This window comes from Prionailurus viverrinus, chromosome X (genome assembly GCF_022837055.1).
Source record: "Prionailurus viverrinus isolate Anna chromosome X, UM_Priviv_1.0, whole genome shotgun sequence".
NCBI lineage: Eukaryota > Metazoa > Chordata > Mammalia > Carnivora > Felidae > Prionailurus > Prionailurus viverrinus.
In genome coordinates, this window is record NC_062579.1 from 91,440,792 (window position 1) to 91,463,208 (window position 22,417).

Sequence of the window (22,417 nt, forward strand, 5' to 3'; positions counted from 1 at the left end):
GCCTCAAGTGAATAATTTAATAAAGCACCATAGTCTTTATCTATTTATCTATTACAGTGAGAAAAGTCTTTTTATGTACAATTGTTGGAGGAACCCATCCCATTTCCAGTTGTTTAAATAGAATGCCCATGGGGTTATTATTCCCACAGAAAAACAAGCAAGACAATTGTCCGTACCTGTACTTATTGGGACAATTTTTCTGAAGTTGTCTAGTTTAGGCAAACAACAAACATTTAAAGACAACCAGAACTAGAATTTAACATCCCTATGGTACATTATTGAAACAGTTTTTCTCTCTTAAAAATCCTCATTTCCAGAGACAGCCAAATCAAGACTAATTCTTTTGTAAAACAAATCCAGTTTAACAAACTTGGCCTAATTATTTACATATGCTCAGCAAGAATATCGATTGATCATAAGGGTCTTTTAAAGTTTGCTTTGCCAATCTGGGTGGCTCATTCAGTTGAACATTCGACTTCAGCTCAGGTCGTGATCTCATGGTCCATGAGTTCGAGCCCCGTGTCAGGCTCTGTGCTGACAGCTCAGAGACTGGAGCCTGTTTCAGATTCTGTCTCCCTCTCTCTCTGCCCCTCCCCCACTCACGCTCTGTCTCTCTCTCTCTCTCTCTCTCTCTCAAAAATAAATAAACATTAAAAAAAATTTTAAGTTTGCTTTGCCAGAACCTGCCTCTCCAGGCCAGAAGCCAACGCAAGTACTTGCCCTCAGACATGCCTGCAACACCTGTAGAATTGGGTGAATTCCTCTTCGCAAGGTCCCCAAGATATCCTGAGGTTCCTGCCCCTGCCAGGAAGTGACATTCTTTACTCACCTGGTAAGCCTGGTAGGAATTCTGTAAGCAAGGTATCAGCCCAACATTTCCAAGGGGCTTTATGGCTCCAGGTTTCATAAAGTCAACCTTAACTCCTTAGAGCTGTAGGGTCATATCTGAGTCTATGCATGTCTCACAAGTATGACATTCCAGTCAAAGCCTTGGTAAAGCAACCAGTATTTCCAATGGTGTCCTGTTACAAGGAGAAGATTCTTATTGAAATTATGCAAAAAGTATGATTGCTGGAAGAATACTCACTGAGACTTTTTGAATTTTAGAGGGTTCAGGTAGAGAGAAAATATAAATGCTTCAGTTTACAATTGAATACTTTATGAAATTTCTGTATATTATATATATCGAAAGAGAACATTTCCTCAATCTGGAAGAGCAAACATTAGACAACCGGCAATATTTCCAACAAGAGTCACAAAACTATAATCTTCCTCAGTTCATTTAGTCCCATGTTCCTAATTCTTGTTCAGTTTGAATGCAACTTTTTAGTTCTGGAAATTCTTACCCATTTTAGTTTTAGGATTTTAAAGATGTCAAATACCTGTATTTGTCTTAAAAGTCCTTTTTATGAATCTCCTTGAAGATGAAATTCATTTTGTGAGAGAATAAGAACAATTATAAATGACAAAATCTCAGAAATGGACATTGTGCCAGATCTGAGGAGAGTTCATTATGATGCAATTGACAAGGAAACTGTTCTTTCTGTGACATATAACACTTCAATAATCAGAATATCAAGCGAGGACCTTATACCAAAACATTAAAATTTTAGGAACGGCAATACATACTTGAGCAGTTATAGCACTTACTCATGAAATACAACCTAAGATTTACCATTATTTGAGAGTGCTTTTCCAAGTAACTTAACATACCAAATAAAAAGACTTCATTTACAATTTAAACCCTGGGAAGTTTGTTAAAATCTTAGAAAGTTTATAAAGCACATCCTACATGGGATTACAGATCATTACAAATTTTTATTTATTTACCCAAGATGCCAATAAGAGATTCAAAGGCAAATATGTAGGGTTCTGTACTTGTTAGCGAAGCTACGCTCCTTTAGCACTGAGAAGTTTTAACTAAGTAATCAAAGACCCGAACAAGTCAAAACATAAGCTTTGGTTTTCCCTGCAGACAAAAGAGAAAAATGCCTTTGTTTACATTTTCTTATCAAGAGCAGATGAACAGTCCAAGAAAACACTGTCTTTTGAGCAGAAAGAATGGCAGAATTTTAATCTCGTACCAGGATACTTTTAAAACCCATTCATCTCAACCTTAGTCCATCCTGACCACACATATAGTTCCTTTCCAAAGATATCCCTTCACGAACCTTCTACAACTTTCCTTTGCCTTCAGATTTTCTCCCAAGCCAGTTCTCTCCAAATAACAGTCTCATTTAGGACAAAATTACTTTCTTTTACCTTCAACAAAAAATGTATTTCCATTCCTTGTATCTTTCTTACATATCACCTACTTTTCTACATACAGAGTTTTTTCCTCATTTCCATCAGTCTTAAGTACACTTAGCAGAATTTTAACTCTTAGAAACCTTCATCTCCCACGAAAACGTAGTAACCAATTGTAAACTGTTACACCACAGTTCTTTAGATGGCAAATTTGCAAATCAATTAAGCACAAAAGCCTGCTTACCAATAGACCCAAACAGCCTTCGTTTCTCTGCAGTAAGTCAAAAGCACAAACCTACATCCAGTAATCAATGCTTTAGCTTCTTATCTCATTAGATATCCAATGAATTTAATCCCATGTATCATGCAGTCAAAACTTTAAAGTTTTAGGTTACCAAAGGCTTTGAAGGCTATCTTAACAATTACCCATAAAAACTTTGAGACAGACAAAATTAACCATTAAGTCGTCTCTTTGCTAACAAATTGCAACAGAGATAACATGAGTTTACTTGACCTTCAGTGAACCTTGGTAGAATAAGTTTCATATAAATTTTTTTAATGTTTATTTCTTTTTGAGAGAGAGAGAGAGAGAGAGACAGAGTGTGAGCAGGGGAGGGTCAGAGAGAGAGGGAGAGGCAGAATCCAAAGCAGAATCCAAAGCTGACAGCGCAGAGCCAGACGCAGGGCAAGAACTCACAAACCTTGAGATCATGACCTGAGCCAACGTTGGATGTTTAACCAACTGAGCCACCCAGGTGCCCCTAAAAGTTTTATATTTAATGCTGGTAACTCTAAAGACAGATCTATCTTAATTAAACCAGCAAACTTAAATTAGCTTAAGCACCGAATATGTTTCATCTGCATCCATTTAAAAGTCAATCAATTTTTCCCCATTGTCAGTTTTTACCTGGGACACCAGTGCGGGAACCTGAGGTGGGCGGTCCAAGTGGATGCTCTTCACTCCTTGACATCGAGGGTGGGAGGAGGAGCCGGTGGTGCTGGCTGAGGATGGTATAGGAACCAGTAATGTAGGCCACGCCCAAAGGTGGTGCAGAAACAGGAAGAGGGGGAGGGGAAGGCAGGAGAGATGAGATGCCAGCAGAAGGCAGACAGAATTCCCGGTTCTAAACCTTGTCCACTCGGACAGAGGAGCAGGCGCCATGTTTTTTCCACCAACGTGGAACTACGGAGTCCGTGTTTGGCTGGAGTAGACAGGGAATTTCCCGGAAACAAATGGAGTTTTGGCAGCTGCTTGGGAATAGTCCTTAAAGTCCCCGTCCTGAGGTAGACTAACCAGAGTTGGCTCCAATTATCATAGCCATTAACCTGGGAAATGAATGAGGGAGAAGCCCTCACATCTATTTGGAGGAGGAACAGGCAGAAAGAGTCAGCGTCTCCTTTGTCAGGGATGGCCGGTACTTCCTCCAGCGACTGAGTTCTATTAGGAGGACGCCTATTTAGATCATTATCATCCGGTATATCACAAGGGAGTTTACTGGCCTGGTTACTGACTAAACATGTTCTGCAAGAGGCCCTTGGTTCCAGGTCCTGATTTAGAGCGGTGAAGGCCTGGACCTAGGGTACCTCCGTCCATTTGCCCTGTTTACTAAGGCCATGCAATGTTACAGGAGATCAGTCCTTTCCTACATTTTGCAATGTTTTCATTGACTTGTTTCCAGTGGTTAAAAAGGCATCCCAGGGGAGAGTCCCTGGGGACCGAAGAGAAGCTCCCATGCTTCTCCAGAGCAGAGACAGAGAAGTAGTGAAGGTCCATTACCAGGAGAATCCCCCTGACACGTGGCATCCCACGTGCAGGATATGTCAGAGCTTCCTGAGGTGTTAAAGCGACCTGAAGCATCCCTCAAATGAAGTCGCTATGATCATGGACCAGTCGCTATGGCCCCTGAGGAAAGATGCTAGTGTCTCCCCACCTCCCCATTGCATCCTAGGCTACAGGTGGGTGCCAGCGTATGGACCTGAGTTTGTCTTGCTAAGAAGGCAGAGAAGAAACCGCTGTTTTTAACCCTTGGAGAATACTGGAAAAGTTTTACAAGGAGGAATCACCCAATTTTGTAATTTAAGTAGTAGTTAGCAGAGAACATTGACTAAAAACAGTAAAGACAAATCCATCATGAGCTAAGAACATTCCAATACATGTAGTCTTTACAGCCAACTTCCCTAGAAAACGGTCCCCAGTTGGGTTTTCTTTCAATGGGGTACTGGTTTCGGCCGGCTCCCAGTGGAGGTCTCTCAGCCAGAAGCGGCTAGATCAGAGATGTGGAGGGATCATGTTAGACCAATGAGGAGGAAACCTCAAACAGAAGTCTTAAGACTGACAGCCATCCTGGTGACTTAGTGGCTGTCCCGTGCCCAAGACAGACAACTTTTTATAAGGACAGGAATAAAGAGAGGGCATCAAGTTTCCGGGTCTTACTACCATTCCGGCCAGGGTACTAACTTCCAGCCGAAAGGCCGGCTTTCTCCTCCCCGTAGAGTAGCCACGGGCTAGAGGATTGTGGCCTGAGCAATTGACATGAAAGTGTTCCAGTAAGACCATACGCCTCGAAAAGCCCCTGAAATGGGAGTAAAGGGAGAAAAGAGAAAGTACTCACCGGGTTTGCACCAGCTCAGAGCCCAGATGAAAAGACTCGAAGCCCATGTTAAAGTCACAAAATGATGGGGTTGTTGGGTGATGGTGGGGTGGTCCGGAGCCAACGGCCAGGAAAGAATTCTTGAAGACGTCTTTGGGGCAAAAAGGTGATTTTATTTTATCTTTATTTCAAAAAAATTTTTTTAATGTTTATTTTTTTTGAGAGAGACAGAGTGTGAGCAAGGGAGGGGCAGAGAGAGAGAGGAGACACAGAATCCGAAGCAGGTTCCAGGCTCTGAGCTGCCAGCACAGAGCCGGATGTGGGGCTCCAAGTCATGAACTGCGAGATCATGACCTGAGCTGAAGTTGGACGCTTAACCGACTGAGCCACCCAGATGCCCCAAAAAAGTGATTTATTTTATTAAAGTGCGGGGATAGGACCCGTGGGCAGAAAGAGCTGCACTGGGGTTGTGACGAGTAACTGATTAGATACCCTCAGGTTGGGAGGGGGTCAGGGACAGCATAAGTTTCTAAGGAACTTTTTAAGCAAACTTTCCAGGATCTTGAAGGGCCAGCTGCTGTTAGGAAAAGGCCATTTTTATCATTTAGTAAAGCCTCATTCACGAGACCCTTCAGATGTATATCAGGGGCCATAAGCTTGAAGTATGATTGTCAGCATATATCTTGGGGGAGTTGAGATAAAGGAAGTTTCCAAAGGAATTTTTACATGTTACAGTAGACTTACAGGATCATGGTGGGGGGGGGGGGGGTCAGGATAATGTTAAGCCAAGATTCCCTTTTGCCAATAGCAAAGTGTCATCATCAAGGCAGCTGAGCTCCTAGAGGGAGGTCACTCTGCTGGCCTCAAGGACTTGTCAGTGGGCTGTAGGCAGCAAGGGAGTTTAATTTCTCACTTGCCTTAGTTTCCCACATCACCATGGCAAACACTTAAACCCCTTTCCTTTGTTCTTGGGTAGTCAAGAGTGTCCAAGGAATATCGCCCATATTCCACCTGCGGAGGAGGCGGGCTCCTGCCAGCCTACTTTGCCCTCAGCTTGCCCCACGCTCCGTCATCAGTTTGAAGCACCTGTTCCAGAGGACGGCAGCCTCCGTCCTGGGAGGGACAGGAGTAGCAACCTCTCTGCCTTTTAGTCACTTCCAGGAGCACTAGCCAGCTCAGCCCAAGGATGGGGGGCCTCCATACCCCTGTGGGGAGAGGCTAGAGTGATGTCGTCTTCAACAGCAGAGGCAAGTGTGACAGCAGCAGAGACAAGCTTGCCGTTTACTAAGGTGACTGCTCCCAGTGTCCTCAGCATTCAGCCTCAGCCTGCCGTCTCCGCCCCGTGGGCTCCTTTACCTGCCACGGTGGTCCCCAGGGAGAAGGACGTCCTCTTGTCTCAGAGCGCTGAAGCGGAGGAAAAATAAGTTTCCCTTTACCCTTCTATGTCTGGCTGTGTAGGGCAGCACAATTCGGACCCCCTCACCATACACATACCTGTCTCATTGGAGTGTGGATTCTTTTAGGTAGTTATATATATATTTTAATTTAAGTCCAAATTAGTTAACATATAGTGTAATAATGATTTCAGGAATAGAATTTAGTGATTCATCACTTACATATAACACCCAGTCCTCATCCCAACAAGTGTTCTCCTTAAAGCCCCTTACCCATTGAGCCCACCCCCCCCACCCAACACCCCTCCGGCAACCCTCAGTTTGTTCTCTGTATTTAAGAGTCTCTTACAGTTTGTCTTCCTCTCTGTTTTTATATTCTTTTTGCTTCCCTTCCCTTATGTTCATCTGTTTTGTGTCTTAAATTCCACATATGAATGAAATCATGATATTTGTCTTTCTGTGACTTTTTTCGCTTAGCATAATATACTCTAGTTCCATCCACATTGTTGCAAATGGCAAGATTTCATTCTTTCTGATCGCCAAATAATATTCCACTATATATATATATATACATATATACATATACATATATATATATATATATACACACACACACACACACACCCCATATCTTCTTTATTCATTCATCAGTTGATAGACATTTGGGCTCTTCCCATACTTTGCTATTGTCAATAGCACTGCTATAAACATTGGGGTACATGTGCCCCTTCGAATCAGCATACCTGTATCCTTTGGATAAACACCTAGTAGTGCAATTGCTGGGTCATAGGGTAGTTCTAGTTTTAATTTTTTGTAGAACTTCCATGCTGTTTTCCAGAGTGGCTGCATCAGTTTGCAGTGCAAAAGGTTCCTCTTTCTTCGCATCCTTGCCAACATCTGTTATTGCCTGAGTTGTTAATTTTATTTTATTAAAAAAATTTTTTTAATGTTTATTTTTGAAGGAGAGAGAGACAGAGTGTGAGTGGGGAGGGGCAGAGAGAGAGGGAGACAGAATCTGAAGCAGGCTCCAGGCTCCGAGCTGTCAGCACAGAGCCCATGGTGGGGCTCAAACTCACGAACCGCGAGATCATGACCTGAGCCGAAGTCGAACGCTCAACGGACTGAGCCACCCAGGCGCCCCGTGAGTTGTTAATTTTACCCATTCTGACAGTTGTGAAGTGATATCTCATTGTGGGTTTGATTTGTATTTCCCTGATGATGAGTGACGTGGAGCATTTTTCATGCGTCGGTTGGCCATCTGGATGTCTTCTTTGGAGAAATGTCTATTTATGTCTTTTGCCCATGTCTTCACTGGATTATTTGTTTTTTGGGTGTTGAGTTTGATAAGTTCTTTATAGATTTTGGATACTAACCCTTTATCTGATATGTCATTTGCAAATATCTTCTCCCATTCTGTTGGTTGACAGTTTTCTGTAGTTTTGCTGATTGTTTCCTTTGCTGTGCAGAAGCTTTTTAATTGATGAAGTCCCAATAATTCATTTTTTGTTTTTGTTTCCTTTGCCTGCAGAGACACGTAGAGTAAGAAGTTGCTGTCGCCGAGGTCAAAGAGGTTGTTGTCTGTTTTCTCCTCTAGGATTTTGATGGCTTCTTGTCTTATGTTTAGGTCTTTCATTCATTTTGAATTTATTTTTGTGTATGGTGTAAGAAAGTGGTCCAGGTTCATTCTTCTGCATGTCGCTGTCCAGTTTTCCCGGCACCATTTGCTGAAGAGACTGTTTTTGTTCCATTGGGTATTCTTCCCTGCTTTGTCAAAGATTAGTTGGCCATATGTTTGTGGGTTCATTTCTGGGTTTTCTATTCTGTTCCACTGATCTATGTGTCTGTTTTTCTGCCAGTACCATACTGTCTTCATGATTACAGCTTTGTAATACAGCTTGAAGTCTAGAAGTGTAATGCCTCCAGCTTTGGTTTTCTTTTTCAGGGTTGCTTTGGCTATTTGGGGTCTTTTCTGGTTCCATACAAACTTTACGATTGCTTGTTCTAGCTCTGTGAAGAATGCTGGTGTTATTTTCATAGGGATTGCATTGAATATGTAGGTTGCTTTGAGTAGTGTTGACATTTTAACAATATTTCTTCTTCCAATCCATGAGCATGGGATGTTTTTCTGTGTTTTTGTGTCTTTTTCAATTTTTTTCATAAGCCTTCTATAGTTTTCAGTGTATAGATTTTTCACCTCGTTGGTTAGGTTTATTCCTAGGTATTTTGTGGGTTTTGGTGTAAGTGTAAATGGGATCGATTCCTTGATTTCTCTTTCTGCTGCTTCATTACTGGTGTATAGAAATGCAACTGTTTTCTGTACATTGAGTTTATATCCTGCAACTTTGCTGAATTAATGGATCAGTTCTACCAGTTTTTTTGTGGAGTCTTTTGGGTTTTCCATGAGTATCATGTCGTCTGTGAAGAGTAAAAGTTTGATTTCCTCTTTGCTGATTTGAATATTAGGTGGTTATTTTTATTTTATTTTATTTTTTTAATGTTTATTTTTGAGAGAGAGAGAGAGAGAGCAGGAGAAGGGTAGATAGAGAGGGAGACACAGAATCCAAAGCAGGCCCCAGGCTGTGAGCTGTCAGCATAGAGCCCAATGTGGGGTTCGAACCCACTGTGAGATCATGACCTGAGCCGAAGTCAGACGCTCAATTGAGTGAGCCACCCACACATCCCTAGGGAGTTATTTTTTTTTTTTTTTAAATTTTTTTTTAACGTTTATTTATTTTTGAGACAGAGAGAGACAGAGCATGAACGGGGGAGGGTCAGAGAGAGAGGGAGACACAGAATCTGAAACAGGCTCCAGGCTCTGAGCTGTCAGCACAGAGCCCGATGCGGGGCTCGAACTCACGGACCGCGAGATCGTGACCTGAGCTGAAGTCGGACGCTTAACCGACTGAGCCACCCAGGCGCCCCTAGGGAGTTATTTTTAAGAAACAGAAGACTTTAAGAAGTTTTTCTTTTTTGCCTTCCTGCTAACTGCCTAAAAGAATTTAGATAGAGGACCTGTTCCAGGAAGGGAGCTATCACCATACATAACTATATATGATATGAACTAGGTATGGTAGACAAGGAGAAATCTAGCATGGTATGTTTCATTGTTTCTTGATTTCCCAGAAAACCTTTTGTTTAACAAACATTTACTCTTCCCTTTCTTCCTGTGGCTTGCCTTCCTTCCCTTGAAAACTCCAGATCCCTACCCACTTTCTACTTAGTCCAGCATGACTTACATACCTCATTTTGCCTGTCTATGGAATTGTTCCTGTTTATATGGCTTCCCTGTATTTACGTAATTAAATTTGATATTCTCATGTTAATCTGTGTGATGTCAATTAAATATTTAGGCCAGTCAGAAGGACCTTCCAGGATAGAGAAAAAATTTTCCTTCCTAACACAGTATATGATATATGTGCAGGTGTGTTATGTATTACTAAATTTTTTAAAAATTAAAATGAGGGGTGGGGCACCTGGGTGGCTCAGTCAGTTAAACGTCCGACTTCAGCTCGGGTCATGATCTCGCGGTTTGTGAGTTCGAGCCCCTCATCGGGCTCTGTGCTGACAGCTCAGAGCCTGGAGCCTGCTTCAGATTCTGTGGCTTCCTCTCTCTCTGTCCCTTCCCCACTCTCACTCTCTCACTCTCTCTCTCTCTCTCTCTCTCAAAAATAAATAAACATTAAAAAATTAAATTAAAATGAGGGGTGCCTGGCTGCCTTAGTCAGTAGAGCATGGGGTTCTTGACCTCAGGGTTTTGAGTTCAAGCCTCACACTGGGCATGGTATCTGTATGGTATCTATCTACTTTTAAAAAATTAAGATGGAAAAGAAAATTTTACTTATTTTAATAGTATTACACGACCAAAAAAATATAACTAATGCATCTTTATCACTTAAAAAAAACTAGGACACAACTGAAGTTTGTAAAATTATAGACATAATGTATCTCAAGCACCTATCACTGTGCCCAGTGCCTAATACTTCATAAAAGGTAGATCATTGAGCAATATAGGAAAAGCAAAAAGTATTGTTTCTTTCTAGTCCCTTTTCTGTGTGCAACCCAGAATGTTTAAATTTTCAGTTAGGGGGCGCCTGGGTGGCTCAGTCCGTTGAGCATCCGACTCTTGGTTTCTGCTCAGGTCATGATCTCAGGGTTCGTGGGTTCGAGCCCCACATCGGGCTCTCTGCTGACAGTGTGGAGCCTGGTCAGGATTCTTTCCCTCTCTCTCTGCCCCTTCCCCATTTGAGCGCCTGCACTCTCTCTCTCTCTCTCTCTCAAAATAAATAAATAAACTTAAAAATTTTTCGGTTAGGATTCTCTTAAAACTGAGATTTAACCTCCAGCTTTCATGCATTCTGTATGGTAGCTAACGCATAATACTTGTGTAAACATTGATATTGATGTCGGTATAAAACAGGGACAACAACGACCACAAAATAACCACAGGCACAGCCAGAAACAGTTTTCGAAATGTCTATTACAAGGAGATTGTAGTGGTCAACTCAAATAAAGTGTCGCGTGTCCACCCTTAAATGAAACCAAATAACATCTGTAAGAGCATGACTGCTCCTTATGTACACATCAGTGTCACAGCTGACATCAGTATCTGCAAGTGAGAAAACAAAATCGTGTATCGTGATCTTTTGTGCCATCTAACTTTAAGTTTATTGATTTTGAGAGAGAGAGAGAGAGAGCATGCATGGGAGGGGCAGAGAGAGAGGGAGAGGGAGAGAATCCTAAGCAGCCTCCACACTGTCAGTGTAGAGCCCCACACGGGGCTCGAACCCACAAACCATGAGATCATGACCTGAACCAAAATCAAGAGTCAGACACTTAACCGACCGAGCCTCCCAGGTGCCCCTATGCAATCTAACTTTTGATCTCATGATGACCTTAAAAACATCTGCCCTGTGTGACGGCATTCACTTCATCATATAGGGCAGAGTTTACAGAAGGAAGCAGGTAGCCTTCCAGCCTAGAGGAATACTTTACATTGCGCCATCCCGATGATAAGGCAATGACCTTTAACTGTTAAGGGAAAGGTGTATAAGCTTCATGTACTGCAATCTCTAGTGTTGATTAAGTGCTTCACAGGCCTAATTTAGTTGACTGTTAGGGGAACTGTCGCTGTAAAGGAAGACAAATCAGGTGCCATGGAGATGATATTACTAAGTCTACTTCTGAATCTATTGATGCCTGTCTATTTCTCTCAACTTTTCTTATAGCAGCTCTGACTGATGTGGTCTAGTCAATACGTGATATGCTCTTATAATTTATAAGTTTTCTAAGGTTCATCCAAATTGTAGCATATATCAGTAATTTATTTGTTTGCTTATTTGTTAGTTTAACTCAGCTCTACACCCGGTGTGGGGCTTAAACCCATGACTCGGAGATCAAGACTCACATGCTCTACCGAGTAAGCCAGCCAGACACCCCGATATGTCATCTGCTCTTAAAGCCTGTTGAAATGCTACTTGGAAACCATGCCATCCATTTGGTTTCATTTACTATCTTTAACATAATGGTATAGCTCAAAAATCCAAAATATAATATATTCAGTGAAAAGAATCACTGAAATCCCCTGCCCCACATGTACCCAATTACTACCCAGTGTATTATTTATGCAAGCATAAATATAAAAACACAAGGCGCCTGCATGGCTCAGTTGATTAAGCGTCCAACTTCGGCTCAGATCATGATCTCATGGTTCATGAGTTCAAGCCCCACATCAGGCTCTCTGCTGTCGGCGCAGAGCCCACTTTGGGTCCTCTGTTTCCCTCTCTGCCCCGACCCTGTGTGCATACGCTGCACGCTCTCTCAGAAATAAATAAAATAAACATTAAAAAAATACAAAAACACGTTCTTGTGTCTTCCCTTTCTTACACAAAGGTAGAATTTTACAATGTTCTTCACCTTTATGCCATTTGGTTAGAAAAATGGTTTGTATAACAACAAAGAGTTTCTTTTTAACGTTTATTTATTTTTGAGACCAAGAGAGACAGAGCATGAACGGGGGAGGGGCAGAGAGAGAGGGAGACACAGAATCCAAAGCGGGCTCCAGGCTCTGAGCTGTCGGCACAGAGCCTGACGTGGGGCTCGAACTCCCGGACCGCAAGATCAGGACCTGAGCCAAAGTCAGACGCTTAAACGACCGAGCCACTTGGGCGCCCCAAGAGTTTCTTTGTTTTGTTTTTTTTTTTTTAAGTTTACTTATTTTGAGAGGAAGAGAGAGTGCAAGAGGGGAAGAGGCAGAGAGAGGGAGAGAGAGAATTCCCCAGATGTGGGGCTCGAACCAACGAACTGTGAGGTCATGACCTGAGCCCAAATCAAGACGGTTAACCGACTGAGCCACCTAGGCACCCCACAAGGAGTTTCTTTGTATGGAGAGAAGAGTCCTATATCCTAATTTTGGTGATGGTTACATGCATTTACACGTGATAAAATTTCATAGAGCTGTACAGCACAAATGAAAAACAAGAACCAACCAAACGAACCCCCCCCCCCCAAACAATTAAAAAGTATATGTGAAAACAGGTTAGATCCAAATATGCTCAGAATTGGAGTTACTACAGTGGGTAGCAATCTGAAGTGACTTTCCACCTGGGTCGCATTAGTGAATGTCTGGAGATATTTTTGTTTATCACAACTGAGGGAGGGTATGAAAACCACTCCTTGAAGAAAGTTTTTCTGAGACGTGAAGGAGAGATGTTGGGAAGTTGCCAGAAGGAGAATGCAAAGTCCAGAGGAATTTTTTTTTTTTTAGTATTAAAGAATTTTTTTAAGTTTATTTATTTGGGGGGGAGGGGCAGAGAGAGAGGGAGGGAATCCCAAGCAGGCCCCACACTCTCAGCGCGCAGAGCCCGACACGTGGGGCTCAAACTCGAGAACTGTAAGATCAGGGCCTTAGCTGAAATCACCAGAGCCACCGGGCCCCCCTAGTGTTAAAGAAATTTGAATATGACTAATGTGGAGAAAGGAACTCCAGGGCTCCATCCCACCCCCCAGAGCAACTACTGAGCTGGCAAAAGCTGTCAGAATCCATTTCCGGTGAATGTTGGAATTCAGCTAAAAACTCACAACAACCTCATAAGGTTTGGTGTAAAAAGAATCCACTGCTTTGTGGTGTGGGGGCTCAAGGTGGGCCACCACCCCAAGATATGCCACAGTGAATAAACAGCCAGTGCAGGAACAATACTCTGATCCCCCTTTGTCTCCAGAAAGTGGGGAATAAATCTCCCATGCGAAAGGTACCCTCTCTGCACCAGGAGGTAGAGAAACATCTTTAACATCAGAGACAGGGAAGTCAGGGCCCAAGAAGTCTATGTAAACAAACCTTGTAACTTTGACTAATTTACTACCCCAGCCCAAATTTTGTTTGGAATTCCTTACTAACTGAAGTTCCCAAACAGAAGTTTTCTTTGTCCTGTTGATCCCTCACAAATGTATCATTTCTTTGTGTGAACAGTATAAATGCTACCTGCCTTGATCATTTCTTTTAAGTTTGTTTATTTTTGAAAGAGAGAGAGAGTGCGAGGGAGGGGCAGAGAGAGGGGGAGACACAGAATCTGAAGCAGGCTCCAAGCTCCGAGCTGTCGGCACAGAGCCCAACGCGGGGCTTGAACCCACGAACCGTGAGATCATGACCTGAGCCGAAGTCCAATGCTCAACCGACTGAGCCGCCCAGGTGCCCCTGCCTTGATCATTTCTTAGGTCCTGCATCTTTGAGGCCTCCATACGTATGAATTAAACTTGATTTTCTCTTGTTAATCTGTCTCATGTCAATTTAATTCTTAAGACTGCCCAGAAGAATTTGGAAGTCTAGAGGCAAATTTTTCCTCCCCGACAGTGGTAAGAGAACACTTTGGTGTTTCAAACTGTCTGCCTACCATCCCTCACACCCCAGACTTGCAGTGGCCTTGAGGATGGGAGGCCCGCACTCCTGGTACTAGAGGGAGCAGTATGGACCTTATTCTCAAAGGATTGTGGTTCCGGGTCTTCTCCACTCTGCCGGCTCCCTCAAGGACTGGCATGGTGTTTTGCCTTTGTTTTGTCTGACTAGGAGCGAACCCTGGGCCGAGGCTGCTTGCTCAAAGCGTTTAAAGGCACAAGCACTGGCCACAGCATCCTGGGGCAAGAGACAACAGTCAGGACAAGCAACAGACAACTGAAAAGAGTGGGAAACACAAGCTTGAGAAAAGGTAGATGGAAGAACAAAGGCTTTGAAAAGATCTCAGGTATACGGAGGAATCAAGAAGGTCGTGTGCTAGCCACATGCTCAGAAACAGCTGAGAGGACCACAAGCTTTCACTTCCGGATGGCTCTCGGGCTCTGTGCAAGCAGGAAGTAAGAGAGAAGGCAGACTTGTGAATAGTCTGGCTAAGCACTGAAGAAAAGCATAGCACAGACGCGATCCCCAAACACTGGGAGAGTATTACGTCTCCTTTTTCTTTTTTTGTCTTGCTTTTTTGAAGTAGAGTTGGCATATGATATTATATTAGCTTCAGGAGTACAACACAGTGATTCAACTTTATATACATTACGAAATGCTCATGACTGTGAGTGTAGTTAACAGCTGTCACCGTATAAAATTATCGCATGATTATTGCCTGTATCCCCTGTGATGTACTTCTCCTCACCCTGAATTACTTGTTTAATCACTGGAAACACGTACCTTTTATTTGTTTATTTATTTTTTATTTTTTTTTCAACATTTTTTATTTATTTTTGGGACACAGAGAGACAGCATGAACGGGGGAGGGGCAGAGAGAGAGAGGGAGACACAGAATCGGAAACAGGCTCCAGGCTCTGAGCCATCAGCCCAGAGCCCGACGCGGGGCTCGAACTCACGGACCGCAAGATCGTGACCTGGCTGAAGTCGGACGCTTAACCGACTGCGCCACCCAGGCGCCCCTATTTGTTTATTTTTTAAATACTTATTTTGGAGAGAGAGAGACAGGCAGAGAGAGAGGGAGACAGAGGATTAAAGCAGGCTTTACACTGTCAGCGCAGAGCCTGATGCAGAACTCAAACTCACAAACTGAGATCATGACCTGAGCTGAAGTTAGACACTTAACTGACTGAGCCACCCAGGCCCCCCAGAAACCTGTACCTTTTAATCCCCTTCTCCCATTTTGTCTATCTCCTCATCTTCCTCCCCTCTGGCAACCACCAGTTTGTTCTGTTTCTGGGTTTATTTGTGTGTGTTGTCTGTTTTGTTTAAGATTCCACATATAAGTGAAATCATACAGTTATTTGTCTTTGGGTGTCTGACTTACTTAATTTAGCACAATATCCTCTAGGTCCATCCATGTTGTCACAAATGGCAAGATTTTATTCTTTATCTTTTAGATTTTTTTTTAACATTTATTTACTTTTGAGAGACAGAGAGAGACAGAGCATGAGCAGGGGAGGGGCAGAGAGAGAGGGAGACACAGAATCCGAAGCAGGCTCCGGGCTCTGAGCTGTCAGCACAGAGTCCGTCGTGGGGCTTGAACTCATAAACTGCAAGATCATGACCTGAGCTGAAGTCAGACACTTAACCAACTGAGCCACCAGGCACCCCTATTTTTTTTTTTTTTTTTAGAAGCGAGGCAAGATTTTATTCACGGCTGGCTGGGCCAAACCTGATCTCCTGATCTTAAGGAGAAAAGTGCAGAGAATGGCCCCCTATTTTTTTAAGTTCATTTTATTTATTTATTTTGAAAGAGAGAGAGAGCATGAGTGGGTAAGGGGCAGAGAGAGAGAGGGAGAGAGAGAGAGAGAGAGAGAGAGAGAGAATTCCAGGCAGGCTCCATACCTGTCAGTGCAGAGCCTGACATGGGGCTCAAACCCACGAACCATGAGATCATGACCTGAGCATAAGATGGACGCTTTTAACCAACTGAGCCACTCAGGTGACCCAGCAAGATTTTATTCTTTATATGGCTGAGGAATATTCCAGTGTGTGTGTGTGTGTGTGTGTGTGTGTGTGTGTGCGCGCGTGTGTGCGTGTGTGTGTGTATCACATCTTCTTTATCTATTCATCTATTGATGGGCACTTAGGTTATTTCCGTATCTTGGCTATTAAAAATAATGTAGTCAAATGCTCTACCCCTGAGCTATACCCCCAAATGCTACAATAAATATAGGAGTGCATATATCTTTTCAAATTAGTGTTTTTGTTTTCTTCAGCTAAATATCCAGGAGTGGAATTACTGGCTTGTAGGGTATTCTATTTTTAATTTTTAAAATTTTATTCATTCATTCACTCCATTCATTCACTCATTCATTCATTCATTTATTTATTTTGAGAGAGAGAGAGACAGAGTGCGAGCTGGGGAGGGGTAGAGAGAGAGGGAGACACAGAATCCGAAGCAGGCTCCAGGCTCTGAGCCGTCAGCACAGAGTCCGATGCGGGGCTTGAACTCATGAACCATAAGATCATGACCTGAGCTGAAGTTGGGCACTCAACCAACTGAGCCACCCAGGACCCCCTCTATTTTTAATTTTTAGAGGAAACTGCACACTGTTTCCCATAGTGACTGTCCCAATTTACATTCCCACCAACAATGCTCAAGGGTTCCCTTTTCTCCACATCCTCACTAACACTTCTTATCTCTTGTCTTTTTGATATTAGCCATTCTGACTGGTGTGAGGTGATTTAGATTTGCATTTCCCTGATGATTAGTGATGTTTCGTGTGTCTGTTGGCCATCTGTACGTCTGCTTTGGAAAAATGTCTAATTAGGTCCCCTGCTCATTTAATATTTTGATTGTGTCGTTTTTTGGGTTTTTTTTTTTTTTTTTTTTGGTATTGAGTAGTAGGGAGTTACTGATAAATTTTGGATATTAATCCCTTATCAAAGATATCATTTGCAAGTATTTTTCCCCTATTCTTTTTTTCAATATTTAATTTTGAGAGAGAGAGAGAGAGAAAGAAAGTGAGCGGGGGAGGGGCAGAGAGGGGGACAGAGGATACGAAGCAGGCTCTGCACAGACAGCAGAGAGTCTGATGTGGGGCTTGAACTCACAAACTGAGATCATGACCTGAGCCAAAGTTGGATGCTCTCCTATTCACTAGGTTGCCTTTTTGTTTTGTTGATCTTTATTCATTTTGAATCCAGGAATTGATGGTAAGTATTTCAAAACACTTGCTGGCCACTAAGCTAACGGAATGTAGATTTAAGTGGCTCTACGTGACAAAGAATGCAGGTGTTATGGAAAACAGTATGGAGGTTTCTCAAAAAATTAAAAATAGAAATACCATATGATCTAGTAAGTCCACTACTGGGTATTTACCCAATGAAAACGAAATACTAATTTGAAAAGATATATGTATTCTTATGTTTGCTGCAGCATTATTTACAATATCCAAGATACAGAAGCAATGTAAGTGTCCATCAATAGATGAATGGGTAAAGAAGATGCCATACACACACACACACACACACACACACACACACAGCATGGAATATTATTCAAACCATAAAAAAGAATGAAATCCTGCCATTTGCAACAACATAGATGGACCCAGAACATATTATGTTAAGTGAAATACATCAGACAGAGGAAAGACAAATACCATGTGATTTTACTTATATATGGAATTCAAAAAACAACAAATCAGAAACAGAGTCATAAACACAGAGAACGAACTGGTGGTTGCCAGAAGGCTGGGGGTGGGGTGGGGGGGACATGTGCAAAATAGGTGAATGGGGATTAAGAAGTACAAATTTCCAGTTATAAAATAAATGAGTCGGGCACCTTGCTGGCTCAGTTGGTAAAGAATGTGACTTTTGAACTTGAGGTCATGGGTTTGAGCCCCACATCTGGGGTCGAGTTTACTTAAAAATAAATAAATAAAATAAATGAGTCATGGAGATGAAAAGTACTGCATAGGGAATATAGTCCATCATATTATAATAATTTTGTATGATGGCAGATGATATCTACACTTATTGTGGTGAGCATTTCATGTTGTATATAATTGTCAAATCACTAAGTTGTATAACTGAAACTAATATAATATTGCGTGTCAAATATAGTGAAATTTTACTTATTTTCTTTGTATTTATTTTTATTTTTTAATACTTAAATTAAAAAAAACTAACACAGATATTGCAAAAAATAGCTTAGGAAGTCACTAAATAAGCCAACCAGAGCAGCCCAAACAATTAGGAACAACAAACCTAGAAGAGGGGAGAAAATGTGTCTTCCAAAGTTGTCACATTCTAATATTCAGAGTTTCTGGTTTTTAACAAGAAATACAAGGAACAAGAATTCTAAAATCATATGGAATTATAAGGGAATATAATAAGCCAAAATAATCTTTAAAAAGAAAATAAAAGTTGTAGGACCCTGACGTCTAAATTTCAAAACTTACTACAAAACTACACTAATCAAAACAGCATTGTACTGGCATAAGGACAGTCATACAGATCAATGGAATAGACTTGAGGAACCAGAAACCATAAATAAACCCATACACCAATGGTCAATCGATTCTGGATAAAGGTGCCAAGATAATTCAACTGGGAAATAATTGTTCAGGAAACGATGGACAACTAGATAGCTATATGCAAAAGAATTAAGTTGGAAATATACCTCATATCATATACCAAAACTAACTGAAAATGGACAAAATACCTAAATATGAGTTAAAATTTAAAAACTCTCATATGTATAGTTATATAAAACCCTCTCTCTCTCTCTCTCTCTCTATATATATATATATATATATATCCCACTATATATAGAGAGACAGAGAAACAGAGTATGTATATATATATATATATATATATATATATAGTGAGATATATATGGGGAGAGGGAGAGAGAGAGGAAGAAGGAGTCATAAAACTACAAAACTCCTTTTCTTCAGGAGAAAACAGGGAAAAACTCATGATCTTGGATTTGGCAATAGATTCTTTTTTTTTTTTAATGTTTATTTATTTTTGAGAGAGAGAGAGCATGAGCATGGGAGGGCAGAAAAAGTGGGAGACACAGAACCCAAAGTAGGCTCCAGGTTCTGAGCTGTCAGCACAGAGCCCAAAGCGTGGCTCAAACCCACGAACCATAAGATCATGACCTGAGCTGAAGTCAGATGTTTAGCTGGCTGAGCCACTCAGGTGCCCCAGCAATGGATTCTTCAATATGACACCAAAGCATAATAGCAACAAAGGAAAAATTACATAAATCGGATTTCATCAAAATTAAGAACTTCGTGCATCCAATGACACTATTAAGATAGTGAAAAGACAACCAACACAATGAGATAAAATATTTATAAGTCATATATCTGATAAGAGTATAGTTTCCAGGGGCGCCTGGGTGGCTCAGTCCGTTAAGTGTCCAACTCTTGATTTCAGCTCAGGTCACGATCTCACGGTTTGTGAGATCCGGCCCCTCGTCTCTGCACTGACAGTTCGGAGCCTGCTTGGGATTCTCTGTCTCCCTCTCTGTCTCTGTCCCTCCCCTTCTCTCTCTCAAATCAATAAACTTAAGAAAAAAACCCTTAAAAATGAGTAGTTTCCAGGACACATAAAGAATCCTTACAACTCAGCAGTGAAAAAATAAACCACCAAATTAAATGATTAGATGTTTTTTTCCCGAGAATATGTACAAATGGCCAACAAGCATGACAAGATGCTCAATATCATTAGTCGTTAGGGAAATGTAAATAAAAGCCACAACGAGATATCATCTCACATCTACTAGGATGTCTATAATTTAAAAAATGGGATATAATAAGTGTTGGTGAGGATGTGAAGAAACAGGAACCCCCGCACATGGCAAGTGGGAATGTAAAATGGTACAGTTGTTATATGTGACAGTTCCTCGAAAATTCAAACATAAAATTGCCTTGTGACCCAGCAATTCCAATTCTACGTATATACGTTAAAGAATCGAAAATGGGTACTCAAACAAATAATTGTACATGAATGTAGATAGAAGCACTATTTACAACAGCCAAAAGGTGGAAATAACCCAAATTTCCATCCACTGAGGAATGGATAAACAAAATGTGGCATATTCACATAATGGACTATTATTCAACTCAAAATAGGAATGAAGTACTAATACTTGCTACAAACTGCATGAACCTCAAAAACATTACGATAAGTGAAAGAAGTCAGACACAGAAGGTCACATATTTTATGATTCCATAAATATTAAATATCCAGAAGAGGCAAATTCATAGAGACAGGAAGCAGACTAGAAGTTGCCAGGGGCTGGAGGAGGGAGGAATTGGGGGAATGATGGCCAAATGAATAAGGGGTTTCATTTTGGGGTGATGAATAAGCTTGGAAACTAGATGGTGGTCATGGTGGCAGAATATTGTGAATTGGGGCGCCTGAGTGGCTCAGTCGGTTGAGTGTCCGACCGGGCTCAGGTCATGATTTCCCGGTTCGAGTTCGAACCCCACTGTTAATGCAGAGCCCGCTTTACATCTCTGTCCTCCTCTCTCTGTCTCTACCTCTCCCCTGCTCATGTGCTCTCTCTCTCTCTCAAAAATAAATAAACATTGAAAAAAAAGGGAACATTGTGGATGCACTAAATGCCACTGAATCGTACACTTTAAAGTGGGTACTTCTGTTATTTGAATTTTACCACGACTTTTAAAAAAGATACAAGGGAAAAATAATCATTATGGAAAGACTGTGATAAAGGGCACAAGTGGCCGAAGGTGTGGGACAAGGCATCAGTTTGAAGCTCATAGGCCTCTTGTATGTACTATGCTCCCCCAATTCAATCCCACTCTCCTGAAAATCTAATTTTTGTCTGGGCACATACTGATGAAACGGGCAATGATAGAATGAACATTGAGAAAGAAAGCCTGAAGGTATAAAGGGTCAAAATCTAAAAGTAGGTCATTAATCCCTTTGTATTTTTTGTTCTTCCTGAAATTGGTTTCAAATTTTGAATTGTGGGAGGCTTGATGGTATTTTTTCCCCTGTGGATAAATAAGGTCTAATATCCAGATTTCAAGATCAGGTAGAGCTTAAAACCATATGCTACTTTTGGCCTTAAGTTTTTTACACTGAAATGAATGCAGATACTGCCAAGTAAGACTTTGAATGAACACTGAAAACGTGACCTGTGTCAAGGCACCATTCCATCTAAGGTCTCATGGTAGTTAAATCCCTCAGGATAGTGATGAGGACCCATGAAGCCACATATTACAATTACAAACAGCCAGTTTGATTATCGAATCACTACACTGTGCACCAGAGATGAATACAAGATTGTACATCACCTAAACTTTAAGAGTAATACTTTTTTTAAAGAAATTAAATTAAATTAAAAATACCCAGTTTTCCTCTGGCATCTGACACTATTAAAATACGCAAAAAAGAATAACAAAAAGAATACATTGATCTCCATCAAGGAACATACCCGGAAGTAGATTCAAAAATTGCTATTGAGACTGCAGATCTAGACAGTAGCCCAGTGAGTCTGGAATCCTCCCACCTGAGAAAATGGCTAATCCTTCTTGACAGGAATGCAGGGATTATGCAGTAACCTTAGCAAGGCGGGCTGAAGAGGTGGTTATTCAAGCTCTAAAAAGTGAAATGAATGTTATGGTTAAAAGTTTCCCATTGACTTGCTATCTGAAACTAAACAAAAAACTGGGGGGGGGGGGGATGCTTATCTGTTTTCCCTCCAACCCGCTTTTTAATTTCATAGCCACTGGATTCTATTCAGGTTCTAAATAGTCCTTGGTGGTCCTTGGCTTATCAAATTCAAAAAGAAACCTGTCCTGGCATAAGATATTTTAACACTTTAATTTACTGTTTAGCCTTGTCCCTTGGCACGTGAACAGACTGTTAAGTGTTATACAGTCTCACGTGAGCCTTGCGTTTGATAACACGTAAAGTGAACCGACAAAATTTTCATGGAAGAGGTGATTTTATTGTTGTGTACATTTAATATATATGATACAAAGATCTGACTATTGTAATTACTGATTTGGACCACAGATCATGTGTAGTAAAAACGTTTCATACTGTTAAAGAAAAAAAATTGCTATTTACACGCAAGGATCCTGGGGTCAGAAACGACGATGGTGCCCAGACTGTTCCTGCAAACACACCTGCCCGGGGAGATGTAGGATGGGCTTGCGGAGCCTGGGTGGAGGGCCCACGGCTACAGACCCAGGCCGTCCAGGTCCCGGCAAGGAAGAAGAAGGTGAGTCACGGCGGCGGCT

At 41.6% G+C, this 22,417-nt stretch overlaps 1 long non-coding RNA gene across 1 annotated transcript; it reads right to left on the reverse strand.

Moving 5' to 3' along the window:
• Nucleotides 1-5,623: 5,623 nt before the first annotated feature.
• On the reverse strand, nt 5,624-22,382 carry LOC125157641 (uncharacterized). Its single transcript, XR_007149028.1, has 3 exons — nt 22,245-22,382; nt 21,607-21,770; nt 5,624-6,242 (listed from the first exon to the last, which is right to left on the reverse strand). It is a non-coding gene; the product is annotated as an uncharacterized LOC125157641 (long non-coding RNA).
• Between the last annotated feature and the right edge of the window lie 35 nt (nt 22,383-22,417).